The sequence below is a fragment of the Salvelinus alpinus genome, chromosome 14 (assembly GCF_045679555.1).
Source record: "Salvelinus alpinus chromosome 14, SLU_Salpinus.1, whole genome shotgun sequence".
NCBI lineage: Eukaryota > Metazoa > Chordata > Actinopteri > Salmoniformes > Salmonidae > Salvelinus > Salvelinus alpinus.
In genome coordinates, this window is record NC_092099.1 from 8,713,671 (window position 1) to 8,727,387 (window position 13,717).

Genomic DNA, 13,717 nt, shown 5'->3' on the forward strand with positions numbered 1-13,717 from the left:
ATTTTCTAACAAGTTTTTATTTTCTAAGAACAGTTTGAATTGAGGTGTGTTCTGCCTCATTCATTCCCATAAAAGTAGTCCTTTTTACTTTTGCGGACAATTCCATTTTTGGACATTTCTGACCCGGACAAAATTCCCCAAGCACTTCCCAATTGTTTGTGCAGTTCAAGTCTGCAGACATTTGTGCATTTCCCGTCAGAACAGGATCTGCACACGTGTTCACATTTACCGTCTGTTGCCACGTCGCAGTCATTGTTGTTTTTGTTACCAATAATAACTTTGGAAATGTGAGCGTTTCTATCAAAGTGCCTTATTACGTTATAATAGTTTGTGTCATGTTATGTCATTTCTACGGTAGCTTACTGTATGTATGGAGCATAATATATTTGTGAATATTCCTTACAACCGCGGACAAGCGAGGTAACGTTACTCATTTCATAACCTTTATGGTGTTACAGTTAAAGTCGGAAGTTTACATACACCTTAGCCAAATACATTTCAACTCAGTTTTTCACAATTCCTAACATTTAATCCTAGCAAAAATCCCCTGTTTTATGTCACTTAAGATCACCACTTTATTTTAAGAATGTGAAATGTCAGAATGGTAGAAAGAATGATTTATTTCAGCTTTTATTTCTTTCATCATATTTCCAGTGGGTCAGAAGTTTACATACACTCAATTAGTATTTGGTAGCATTGCCTATAAATTGTTTAACTTGGGTCAAACGTTTCAGGTAACCTTCCTCAAGCTTCCCTCAATAAGTTGGGTGACTTTTGGCTCATTCCTCCTGACAGAGCTGGTGTAACTGAGTCAGGTTTGTAGGCCTCCTTGCTCGCACATGCTTTTTCAGTTCTGCCCTCACATTTTCTATTGGATTGAGGTCAGGTCTTTGTTATGGCCACTCCAACACCTTGACTTTGTTGTCCTTAAGCCATTTTGTCACAACTTTGGAAGTGTGCTTGGGGTCATTGTCCATTTGGTAGACCCATTTGCAACCAAGCTTTAACTTCCTGACTGATGTTGCTTCAATGTATCCACATAATTTCCTGCCACATGATGCCATCTATTTTGTGAAGTGCACCAGTCCCTCCTGCAGCAATGCACCCCCACAACATGATGTTGCCACCCCTGTGCTTCACGGTTGGGATGGTGTTCTTCAGCTTGCAAACCGCCCCCTTTTTCCACCAAACATAACAATGATCATTATGGCCAAACAGTTCTATTTTTGTTTCATCAGACCAGAGTACATTTCTCCAAAAAGTACAATCTTTGTCCCCATGAGCAGCTGCAAACCGTAGTCTGGCTTTTTTATGTCAGTTTTGGAGCAGTGGCTTCTTCCTCGCTGAGCGGCCTCGTTTTACTGTGGATATAGATACTTTTGTACCTGTTTCCTCCAGCATCTTCACAAGGTCCTTTACTGTTGTTCTGGGATTGATTTGCACTTTTCGCACCAAAGAACGTGCATCTCTAGGAGACGGAATGCTTCTCCTTCCTGAGCGGTATGACAGCTGCGTGGTCTCACGGTGTTTATACTTGCATACTATTGTTTGTACAGATGAACGTGATACCTTCAGGCGTTTGGAAATTGCTCACAAGGATGAAGGTCTACAATTTCTTTCTGAGGTCTTGGCTGATTTCTTTTGATTTTCCCATGATGTCAAGGTAGTTTTATACAATGCCTTCGGAAAGTATTCAGACCCATTGACTTTTTCCAGATTTTGTTACAGCCTCAAATCAGCAATCTACACACAATACCCCATAATGACAAAGCAAAAGCAGGTTTTAGAAGAAAATAAATACATTTACATCAGCATTCAGACATTTTGCTATGCAACTCAAAATTGAGATCAAGTGCATCCTGTTTCCATTGATCATCCTTGAGATATTTCTACAATTTGATTGGAGTCCACCTGTGGTAAATTCAGTTGATTGGACATGTTTTGGAAAGGAACACACCTGTCTATTTAAAGTCCCACAGTTGACAGTGCATGTCAGAGCAAAAACCAAGCGATGAGGTCAAAGGAATTGTCCATAGAGCTCCAACACACGATTGTGTAGAGGCTGGGGAAGGTTATGCCGAAACATTTCTGCAGTATTGAAGGTCCCCAAGAAAACAGTGGCCGCCATCCTTCTTAAATGAAAGAAGTCTGGAACCACCAAGACTCTTCCTAAAGCTGGCCGTCCGGCCAAACTGAGCTGGTCTTGGTCAGGGAGGTGACCAAGAAACCAATGGTCACTCTGACATAGTTCTTGAGTTCCTGTGGAGATGGGAGAACCTTCCAGAAGGACAACCATATCTGCAGCACTGCACCAATCAGGCCTTTGTGTTAGATGGCCAGACAGAAAACACTTCTTAGTAAAAGGCCCATCATGACAGCCCACTTGGAGTTTGCCAAAAGGCACCTAAAGAGTCTCAGACCATGAGAAACAAGATTATCTGGTCTGATGAAACCAAGATTGAACTCTTTGGCCTGAATGCCAAGTGTCACATCTGGAGGAAACCTGGCATCATCCCTACGGTGAAGCATGATGGTGGCAGCATCATGCTGTGGGGATGTTTTTCAGCAGCAGGGATTTGAATTTGGAAGAAGTTTGACCTTCTAGCAGGACAATGTAGGATTGGCTTCGGCACAAGCCTCTGAATGTCATTGAGTGGCCCAGCCAGAGCCCGGACTTTAACTTCTCTAGGATAGAGGGCAGCATTTTCACGTTTGGATGAAAAGCGTTCCCAGAGTAACCTGTCTCCTACTCAGTCCCAGATGCTAATATATGCATATGCATTATTAGTATTGGATAGAGAACACTCTGAAGTTTCTAAAACTGTTTGAATCATGTCTGTGACTATAACAGAACTTATTTGGCAGGCAAAACCCTGAGGACAAACCATTCAGATATCTTTTGTTGTTGTTGAGGTCACTCTCTTTTCAAAGTATTTTCATTGTGAATCCAGATTTCTAAGGGACCTTCCTGCAGTGCCTATCGCTTCCACTGGATGTCAACAGTCTTTAGGAATTGGTTGAGGTTTTTCCTTTGAGAAATGAAGAAGTAGCCATGTTCAGAATGAGGCTCCAGTGAAGTGTACTGTTTGTTAGAGGCGCGTGACCAGAAAGCATGCTACACATTGTTTTCCTCCGGTATTGAACACAGATCATCCCGTCTTCAATTTTATCGATTATTTACGTTAAAAAATACCTAAAGTTGTATTACAAAAGTAGTTTGAAATGTTTGGACAAAGCTTACAGGTAACTTTTGAGATATTTTGTAGTCACGTTGTGCAAGTTGGAACCGGTGTTTTTCTGGATCAAATGCGCCAAATAAATGGGCATTTTGGATATATATCGACGGAATTAATCGAACAAAAGGACCATTTGTGATGTTTATGGGACATATTGGAGTGCCAACAGAAGAAGCTCGTCAAAGGTAAGGCATGAATTATATCTTTATTTCTGCGTTGTGTGTCGTGCCGGGATGGTTGAAATATGATGGTCTGTGTTTGTTAGCTGGGGTGCTATCCTCAGATAATAGCATTGTTTTCTTTCACCGTAAAGCATTTTTGAAATCTGGCTGGATTCTGGCTGACGTTGGCTGGATTCACAACAAGTGTAGCTTTAATTTGGTATATTGAATGTGTGATTTCATGAAAGTTGCATTTTTAAAGTAATTTATTTGAATTTGGGTGCTCTGCATTTCACTGGATGTTGGCCAGGTGGGACGCTACCGTCCCACATATCCCAGAGGTTAACCTGATCAAACTTCTCTGGAGAGACCTGAAAATAGCTGTGCAGCAACACTCCCCATCCAACCTGACAGAGCTTGAGAGGATCTGTAGAGAAGGGGAGAAACTCCAAATACAGGTGTGCCAAGCTTGTAGTGTCATACCCAAAAAGACTCAATGCTGTAATCACTGCCAAAGGTGCTTCAAGAAAGTACTGAGTAAAGGGTCTGAATAATTATGTAAATGTGATGTTTCGGTATATTTTTTATAGATTAGCAAAAATGTATAAAAACTGTTTTTACTTTGTCATTATGGGGGCATTGTCTGTAGGGAAAAAAACGATTTAATACATTTTAGAATAAGAAAGTAATGTAACAAAATGTTGGAAAAGTCAAGGCGACTGAATACTTTCTGAAGGCACTATACATTATATTGAATGTGTCACTGTATGTCCATGTGTCACGGTCTCAAATCGTTCTCACGACCTGTGTGCACCTACGTTTGTAAACTTCTATTCATAGGCTATGTTGCAACATCCTCATGATGGGTATAGGGAAAATGGGTCTTCCCTCATCTTAAACGACACCGACTGTCACTAGTGTGCATGCAGGCAGAAAGACTTGCTCTGAAATCCCGCTCACGTTTTTTAAATAGAGCAGAAAGCAAGGCATTTTCACATTTGGTTTTTACCTCAGGCATTCTTGATCAAATTGTTACAATTTGATGATTAAATGCAAGTTTTACTGTGCATGTTCTTTAAAAAAAAAAAAACGTATTAAATCCTTCTTTCAGGACTGTTTGCCTTTGTCAGATTTGAAGTTGAGGGTTGACCTGCAAATATGTTCACAGCTTGTGATATTCTTAGAGAGGATGACGCCCGTTGGTAGCTTGGATGTCCTTCGGCCAGGAGAGTTTATCCTTGCAAAATGGTCAGATGGAAAATTTTAGAGCTCAAGTGGAATACGTCGAGCAGGATCAATAGAGTAAGAAATAAATTATGCAGCCGCAGACATGTTTTATAACCAAGAGCAAAGTATCTCAAGCCAAGGGAGTCATTCCTCGCTTTACTCCGTCCTTCAACTTCATCCTCAGCTGATACTAAGATAATTGAATGGAGCCCCTTGACGGAACACATACCACCCCTTCCCTGGGATTGATGCTAACAATGGACAAAGTGAAGCAGGCCCCCCCGTCTGTGGGCGGAGTGAAGCAGGCACCCCCGTCCGTGGGCGGAGTGAAGCAGCCCCCCCCGTCCGTCCGTCCGTCCGTGGGTGGAGTGAAGCAGGCCCTCCCGTCCGTGGACAGAGTGAAGCAGTAATAGAATGGCAACCATGTGAGGCAAGTAAAAGCATTAAAAATGATTGTGGAGAAGAGAAAGGTGTAGGAAATGTTCAAGAATATGTAAATAATTCTCTGTCAACACAGACACACAATACCGTTAATGTAGGCAACAGTGAACATATCGCACTAGATTTTATTGTACGGTCCATAGTGATTGATTGAATGCTTTATTTCCCCATTTTTGTCTGAATCAGGTGGGGCCAAGGGTTTTGTAGAAGACCTGCATCAACGACCTGGGACACCACATCTCACCAAAAGGGATAGGAATTATATCCAAATAGGGGCCTATACCTGTCCCCGTTTTGCTTGGTAGCGATGCACCAGGCCTCCAAGCATAGCTGCCTTCGCCTGTTTCATATCCTTTTTGATAGTTCTTCTCTGAGAAAGAATGCATCAATGTATTGGCATTAGGAATAAGGAAGGAAAATCCCAGAGGGGAAAAAAGTTCTGGACTGCCAGGAAGAGAATGGCATCATGTTGTTATTAGAATATTATACATGTATCACTTGTAATGGCAGGCGTGCCATACTTCTAATGCTTTGACCATTTGTTTTCTTAGTTGTCAGACTTAAATCAGTTATTTATCCGTGCCGTCTCTTTCAATCTGCTTTTGTGTTGCAGCCTACGTCCTGCGATTTGTCACGTTGGAGGGCTGGACCCCGATCAATTACACAAATCTAAAGGTGGCAGTGATAAACAAGTGTCGAATGAGCGCAAACAAGTACAATGTTTTTTTTTTTTAAGCACACACAACCACCCCCCTTGGACAGTGTGAAGCAGACACATTCTTCATTGTGTTGGTACCACATTGGAACATTATTCCTGGCCTTGAGAAATAAAGTTAGTTCTTGAATGTATGCGAACAAGCTTGGTTAAATCATAAATTCTTTTTTTTCTTTCTAGAAATATAGGATTGGCTAACTTAACACTCGATAGATTGTTCTGGGTGCAGAGAGAGTCTGACGTTACAATTACATTTTTAAACGTAACGGCATCATAGCCTCTGGAAGTAAGCGTTCTGAGGGTGCTTGTAGCACCCCCTGAAAAATCTGAATGAAAAAAACATGAAACAAAACAGTGCGCCGGGGCCTTTACTATTCCTTCATTAGCAATAGCCTTGGGTTCATTTATGTTAACAGAAGCCTCCTCCCTAAGTTTGCTTTATTCACTGCTTTAGCACACTCTGCCAACCCTGATGTCCTAGCCGTGTCTGAATCCTGGCTTAGGAAGGCCACCAAAGATTCTGACATTTCCATCCCCAATTACAACATTTTTCGTCAAAACAGAACTGCTAAAGGGGGTGGAATTGCAATCTATTGTAGAGATAGCCTGCAGAGTTCTGTCATACTATTTAGGTCTATGCCCAAACATTTCAAGCATCTACTTTTAAAGATCCATCTCTCCAGAAATAAGTCTCTCACTGTTGCCGCTTGTTATAGACCCCCCTCAGCTCCCAGCTGTGCCCTGGACACCATATGTGAATTGATTGCCCCCCGTCTATCGTCAGAGTTCGTACTGCTAGGTGACCTAAATTGGGATATTCTTAACACCCTAGCCATCCTACAATCTAAGCTAGATGCCTTCAAATCTCACACAAATTATCAAAAAATCTACCAAGTACAACCCCAAATCAGTAAACATGGGCACCCTCATAGATATCATCCTGACCAACTTGCCCTCTAAATACACCTCTTCTGTTTTCAACCAGGATCTCAGCAATCACTGACTCATTGCCTGCGTCCGTTATAGGTCCGCGGTCAAACAACCACCCCTCATCACTGTCAAAAGCTCCCTAAAACACTTCTGCGAGCAGCCCTTTCTAGTCGACCTGGTCCGGGTATCCTGGAAGGATATTGACCTCATCCCGTCAGCATCTTAAATAAGCATGCCCCTTTCAGAAAATGTAGAGCTAAGAACAGATATAGCCCTTGGTTCACTCCAGACTTGACTGCCCTTGACCAGCACAAAAACACCCTGTGGTGTACTGCACTAGCATCGAATAGTCCCCGCGATATGCAACTTTTCAAGGAAGTCAGGAACCAATACACACAGTCAGTTTGAAAAAGCTAACCTTTGCTTTCCTAACAGAAAATTGCATCCTGCAGCACTAATTCCAAAACGTATTAGGACACTGTAAAGTCCATGGAGAATAAGAGTACCTCCTCTCAGCTGCCCACTGCTCTGAGACTAGGAAACTGTCACCACTGATAAATCCACGATAATCGAGAATTTCAATAAGCATCTCTACGGCTGGCCATACTGTCCACCTGGCTACCCCAACCCCAGCCAACAGCTCTGCACCCCCCGCAGCAACTGGCCCAAGCCGCCCCTGCTTCACCCAAACCCAGAAACCTGATGTAGTGAAAGAGCTGCAAAATCTGGATCCCTACAAATCAGCTGGGCTAGACAATCTGGACCCTCTCTTCCTAAAATTATCTGCAGCCATTGTTGCAACCCCTATTACTAGTCTGTTCAACCTCTTTCGTATCGTCTGAGATCCCTAAAGATTGGATAGCGGCTGCGGTCATCCCTCTTCAAAGGGGGAGACACTCTAGATCCAAACTGTTACAGACCCATATCCATCCTGCCCTGCCTTTCAAAAGTCTTCGAAAGCCAAATGAACAAACAGATCACCGACCATTTCGAATTCCACCGTACCTTCTCCGCTATGCAATCTGGTTTCCGAGCTGGTCACGGGAGCACCTGTGCACCTCAGCCACGCTCAAGGTCCTAAACGATATCATAACCGCCATCGATAAAAGAGCATACTGGGCAGTCGTCTTTATCGACCTGGCCAAGGCTTTCGACTGTCAATCACCGTATTCTTATCGGCAGACTCAACAGCCTTGGTTTCTCTGATAACTGCCTCGTCTGGTTCACTAACTACATCTCAGATAGAGTTCAGTGTGTCAAATCGGAGGGCCTGTTGTACGGACCTCTGTTGTCCAGACTCTTATCTGTATATATCAATGATGTCGCTCTTGCTGCTGGTGATTATTTGATCCACCTCTATGCAGACACCATTCTGTATACATATTTGGACACTTAAACCTCCAAACAAGCTTCAACGCCATACAACACTCCTTCCGTGGCCTCCAACTGCTCTTAAATGCTAGTAAAACAAAATGCATGCTCTTCAACCTATCTCTGCCCGCACCCGCCCGCCCGACTAGCGTAACTGCTCTGGACGGTTCTGACTTAGAATATTTGGACAACTATAAATACCTAGGTGTCTGGCAAGAATAAACTCTCCTTCCAGACTCACATTAAGCATCTCCAATCCAACGTCAAATCTAGAATCGGCTTCCTATTTCACAACAAAGCCTCCTTCACTCATGCTGCCAAACTTACCCTCGTAAAACTGACTATCCTACCAATCCTTGACTTCGGCAATGTAATTTACAAATTAGCCTCCAACACTCTACTCAGCAAATTGGATGCAGTCTATCACAGTGCCATCCGTTTTGTCACTGAAGCCCCATATACTACCGACCACTGCGACCTGTATGCTCTCGTTGGCTGGTCCTCGCTACATATTCGTCACCAAACCCACTGGCTCCAGGTCATCTATAAGTCTTTGCTAGGTATAGCTCCGCCTTCTCTCAGCTCACTGGTCACCATAGCAACACCCACCTGTAGCACACGCTCCAGCAGGTATATTTCACTGGTCATCCCCAAAGCCAACACCTCCTTTGGTTGCCTTTCCTTCCAGTTCTCTGCTGCCAATGACTGGAACAAATTGCAAAAATGACTGAAGTTGGAGACATACCTCCCTCACTAACTTTAAGCGTCAGCTGTCAGAGCAGCTTACCAATCACTGTAGCTGTACACAGCCCATCTATAAATAGCCCATCCAACCAACTACCTACCTCATCCCCATATTTGTTTTGGTTTTTCTGCTCTTTTGCACACCAGTAGTTCTACTTGCACATCCTCATCTGCACATATCACTCCAGTTTAAATTGCTAAATTGTAATTACTTCGCCACTATTGACCTATTTATTGCCTTACCTCCTTAGTACATTTGCACACACTGTATACAGATTTTTCTATTGTGTTATTGACTGTACGTTTGTTTATCCCATGTGTAACTCTGTTTTTTGTCACACTGCTTTGCTTTATCTTGGCCAGGTCGCAGTTGTAAATGAGAACTTGTTCTCAACTGGCCTACATGGTTAAATAAAGGTGAAATAAATAAAAAATTATATTAGCTAAGCAGAACCTAACCTCAGGCTGGTACAGTAAAAACATGTTAAGGATAGCATAAAATTTACGTCAGCCAGACATTTCTTCCCCAGTTTCATGTATCCATAGAAAAAAAGCATTCCCTCATCAGGTCCATATCCTCCTCTGCATTCTGAATAGGCTCTTGGGTTATCCACTTCTCTACCCTACTAAACATCTTCTGGTCCTTGGTTCTATCGTTCCACAAATCTTAGTAGGATGTAGACTACTTTATGCAAACCAGTATCTGAATCAATACAACTAGTGTGTGAATGTGTGTGTTGCAGAGCTTCTCTCACGTTCCCCGTTTGAAGCTCATGTTCTCCGGTTTTGAAAGTTGGCTCCACACCAAAGAGCCTGAAACGAAGGGCTTTTATGCGCTCCAAAAGGATGAGAGAGAGAAGCAATATAGACAACGGGGAAAGATTTGTGGAGTGCGGAAACCAAGTTGTGTTGTCATGGACACACTTTGGGAGACATAGGAAAGAGTATGCATTCAGACTGAATAAACATTCATATTTTAATAGGTTTTGTTGTCAGGTCATGCTTTTTGACAGCAATTTATTATATTCCATCAGGGCATTCATTTGATGAAATGTGTAAGTGGCATTGGTGTCGAAGCTGTCCCTGTTTATTGGGTATTCAGTGTTATTCAATGTTGTGTTTGGAGACTTTATGCCTGTGGTACTCTGACATACAGTTCAGGTGAAGTATCGGGAACAGAAAGTAGGTGGTTATTCCATTGAAATACCTGATTCGACTGAGGGGTCATGTTTTAGTGAAATGCCCTTAATCCTGAAGAAATACCAAATAATTTATACAACCGCTTTTTAATAAAGTTAGGTCATTAGAGAACCATCAACAGTTTCCAGATTGCATTCAGAAGATCAGAAGCAATCAGTTGTTAGCGTTTAGCCGACAAACTATTTTTGTTTGCAACCAAACTATTGGATAAGTGGCCATTTGAGTTCAAGGTTTCCCCTGGATACCACCTATCTTTTCCTTCACCTGAGCCTCTTCCTATTATGAAAGAGAGAATCACTGAACACATGAATGGGAAATGGTTTCTGATCGAGAAAGCGCATATTGGCAGAAATCAAGTATCGCAAAGTATTTCCTATCATTGCATGCTGTTAATTATTCAACCAAGTGGAACATTTAAATTGCACATATCAAACAAATACAATTTTGATTAGATATTAAATGATAATTGCTTTCTCTGAACAGTTGTTTTTGTAAAATTATGGAAAACGTTTATTGGATTGTTTACCCCAATTACTTGCAGAGACAACACAAAACTTGAAGATAAGTAAAGGTTTGAGTTTGATTGGACCAAAACAGCTTATAATAAATAAACACAACCTCTCATTTTCAAAACTTTTAGAAACAGGGCAAAAACATGTATTTTCGCTCTCGTCAAATCACAATGAAGAATCACACAAGATTGAGACCAAAAGAACCTTCAGTGTGCATACCATTAGCCCAAAAGTGCCAGAAGTGCACAACATCCATCTCCTAACACCTCTCCCACTCCCAGTAAAATGGGCTTAACTTCCACCATCGTGTGAAGCTCTATGGTCAGGAATGTACATCTACTGTCAGAAGTGTGGGCCCACCAAAATTCACCGTCACCCCGTTGTGCCCGAGTCCTGGACATCAACTCATGCCTGCCCTCTATACTAAAGGGTTGCTCAAAGCAACAACAAAAAAATCCCATCAAAATCCATCAGTTTAAGCTAGAGATGTTTTTTTGCATTGGATGCTTTTCAATCCACGGGATTCCGCCAGTGTCGAACTTTCGCATCGGCGTTAAAAGGTGGCAGAGCTAGAGCAGTGTTTGTCAGACCATGTGACATCCCGAAAATCAGACTTCATGAAAATGTCTTGAGTGGCCAAATAGTTTGACGTACAAACTATTATGACCACTAGATGGAAAGGGGAGACTCTCACAAACAAGATGGTGTTCTACGACTCCCACAAGTGTCACAGGACTCGTCTGAAGGTAACCGGTACCGGTTTAACAAAACTACTGGAAGTATGAAGGTAGTATTATGCTTACCCAAAAAAAGGGTTAAATATGTGTTAAAAGAAATACAAAATTACATACATACATTTTTAGTGTAGTCGGAAAGTATTTAGAACCCTTTATTTTTCCTACATTTTCTCACGTTACAGCCTTATTCGAAAATGCAAATTTCTCTCATCGATCTACACATAATACCCCATAATGACAAAATGAACAAGTTTAGAAATGTTTGCACACTTATTAAAAATTAAAAACAGAAATAAATTATTTACATGAGTATTCAGACCCTTTGCTGTGAGATTTGAAATTGAGCTCTGGTGCATCCTGTTTCCATTGATCATCCTTGAGATGTTTCTAAAACTTGACTGGAGTCCACCTGTGGTAAATTCTATTATTTGGACATGATTTAGAAAGGCACACATCTGTCTATATAATGTCCCACAGTTGACACTGCATTATGGAGCAAAAATCAAACATCCGAGGCAGGATTGTGTCTGGGGGCACAAATCTGGGGAAGGTTACCAAAACATTCCTGCAGCATTGAAGGTCCCGAAGAACACCGTGGCCTCCATCATTCTGAAATGGATGAAGTTTGGAACCACCAAGACTCTACCTAGAGCTGGCCGCCCGGCCAAACTGAGCAATCGGGGGAGGTGAACAAGAACCTGACGGTCACTCTGACAGAGCTCCAGAGTTCCTCTGTGGAGATGGGAGAACCTCCCAGAAGGACAACCATCTCTGCAGCACTCCATCAATCAGGTTTTATGGTAGAGTGGCCAGACAGAAGCCACTCCTCAGTAAAAGGCACATGACAGCACACTTGGAGTTTGCCAAAAGGCACCTAAAAGGGCTCTGACCATGAGAAACAAGATTCTCTGGTCTGATGAAACCATGATTGAACTCTTTAGCCTGAATGCCAAGCGTCACGTATGTGTCAGGTTTTGGCCAAGACTGTTCGGGTTTTGGTCACTAGATGTCCCCATTGCACCTTTTTTGTACCTTTTGTTTTTCTTGCTCTAATTATTGTTTGCACCTGTAGGTCATTCCCTTGTTAGTATTTAAACCCTGTGTGTTCCTCAGTTCCTTGCTCAGTGTTTGTAAGTTAGCACCCAGCCCCAGCCCAAGCCTTGTTTTATTCAGATATTTCTCTTGTTGGATTTTCCAGAGGTTCTCTGGTTTAGTTCTTGTGTATTATTTGAGTAGTCTTTTGAGGTTTGTTTTTCCCTGCTGTTTTTTACCACTTTGTGGAGTTTCTTTTGTATTTTGGAGGATTTCCATTTTGTGCCTTTTGGCTTTATTTTTGGACATTGTGGATTTAGTTTCTTTGCCTGAAGATTTTGTTCTTTAATTAAACCACCATCTCTAGTACTGCTGTGTCTGCCTCATCTTCTGGGTTCTGACGATTATTAGTGACTGTTTCTCGCACCGGGTCCTGACAGAAACACTGAGCCATTACAATGAACCCAGAGGCAGCCAGTACCCAGGATCTTTTTTCCATGCTGTCCCACCACGAGGGGACTGTCCAACGCCACGAAGCTGCTCTGGTTCAGCAAGAGGCCTTAATGGCTAGACATTCTCAACTTCTGTCAGAGATGCTGACTTCCATAAAGCAGATTTCGGATCGACTTTCCCCGGCAACCGCTTCTGCTCCAGTTCATCAGATTCAAGTGCCCCTGGCAGTTAACCCCCTGGCTGAACCTCGTCTACCGCCTCCCCAACGGTTCTCAGGGGATCCGAGTGTTTGTAAGGGGTTTTTCACCCAATGTTCTCTCTCCTTTGAGCTGCAACCATCGTCGTTTCCCACCGACCGGTCCAAGATAGCATATATCATCACCCTGCTGTCGGGAAAAGCCCTAGCCTGGGCTACTGCTGTGTGGGATGCCCAAAGTCCCTGCTGTGCCAGCTACTCTACCTTTGCTGAAGAATTCAAGCGAGTGTTTCAAGGTCCTACCAACGGCCCTGACTCAGCCAAACAGCTCCTGACTCTCCGCCAAGGTCGGCGCAGCGTGACGGACTATGCCATCCAGTTCCGCACTGTGGCAGCAGCAAGTGGCTGGAACGACGAGGCGCTCACAGTGTTTTTTGAAGGGTCTTTCTGACACCATCCAAGATGAACTGGCCACTCGGGAACCACCGGACAACCTCGAGTCCCTTATCAAGTTGGCTTCACGCATAGACCAGCGTCTGAGAGAGAGAGAACTCAACCGTAGACCGCTCACCCTAGCTCCTATCGGTTCCAGCTCCGAGTCTCCACCTTTATCCTCGCTGGCTCCACCAGAACCCATGCAGGTTGGACGCATCTCCCAGGCTGAGAGAGACCGCCGGATGAGGGAGCGATGCTGTCTATATTGCGGCAAACCGGGCCATTTCCGCTCCACGTGTCCCGGGCTCCAGGGAAACCAGGGAAGTG

At 43.1% G+C, this 13,717-nt stretch overlaps 1 pseudogene; it reads right to left on the reverse strand.

The window, feature by feature from the left end:
* Positions 1-13,717, reverse strand: part of LOC139539207 (inactive dipeptidyl peptidase 10-like) — a 197,815-nt pseudogene that overhangs the window by 128,938 nt on the left and 55,160 nt on the right.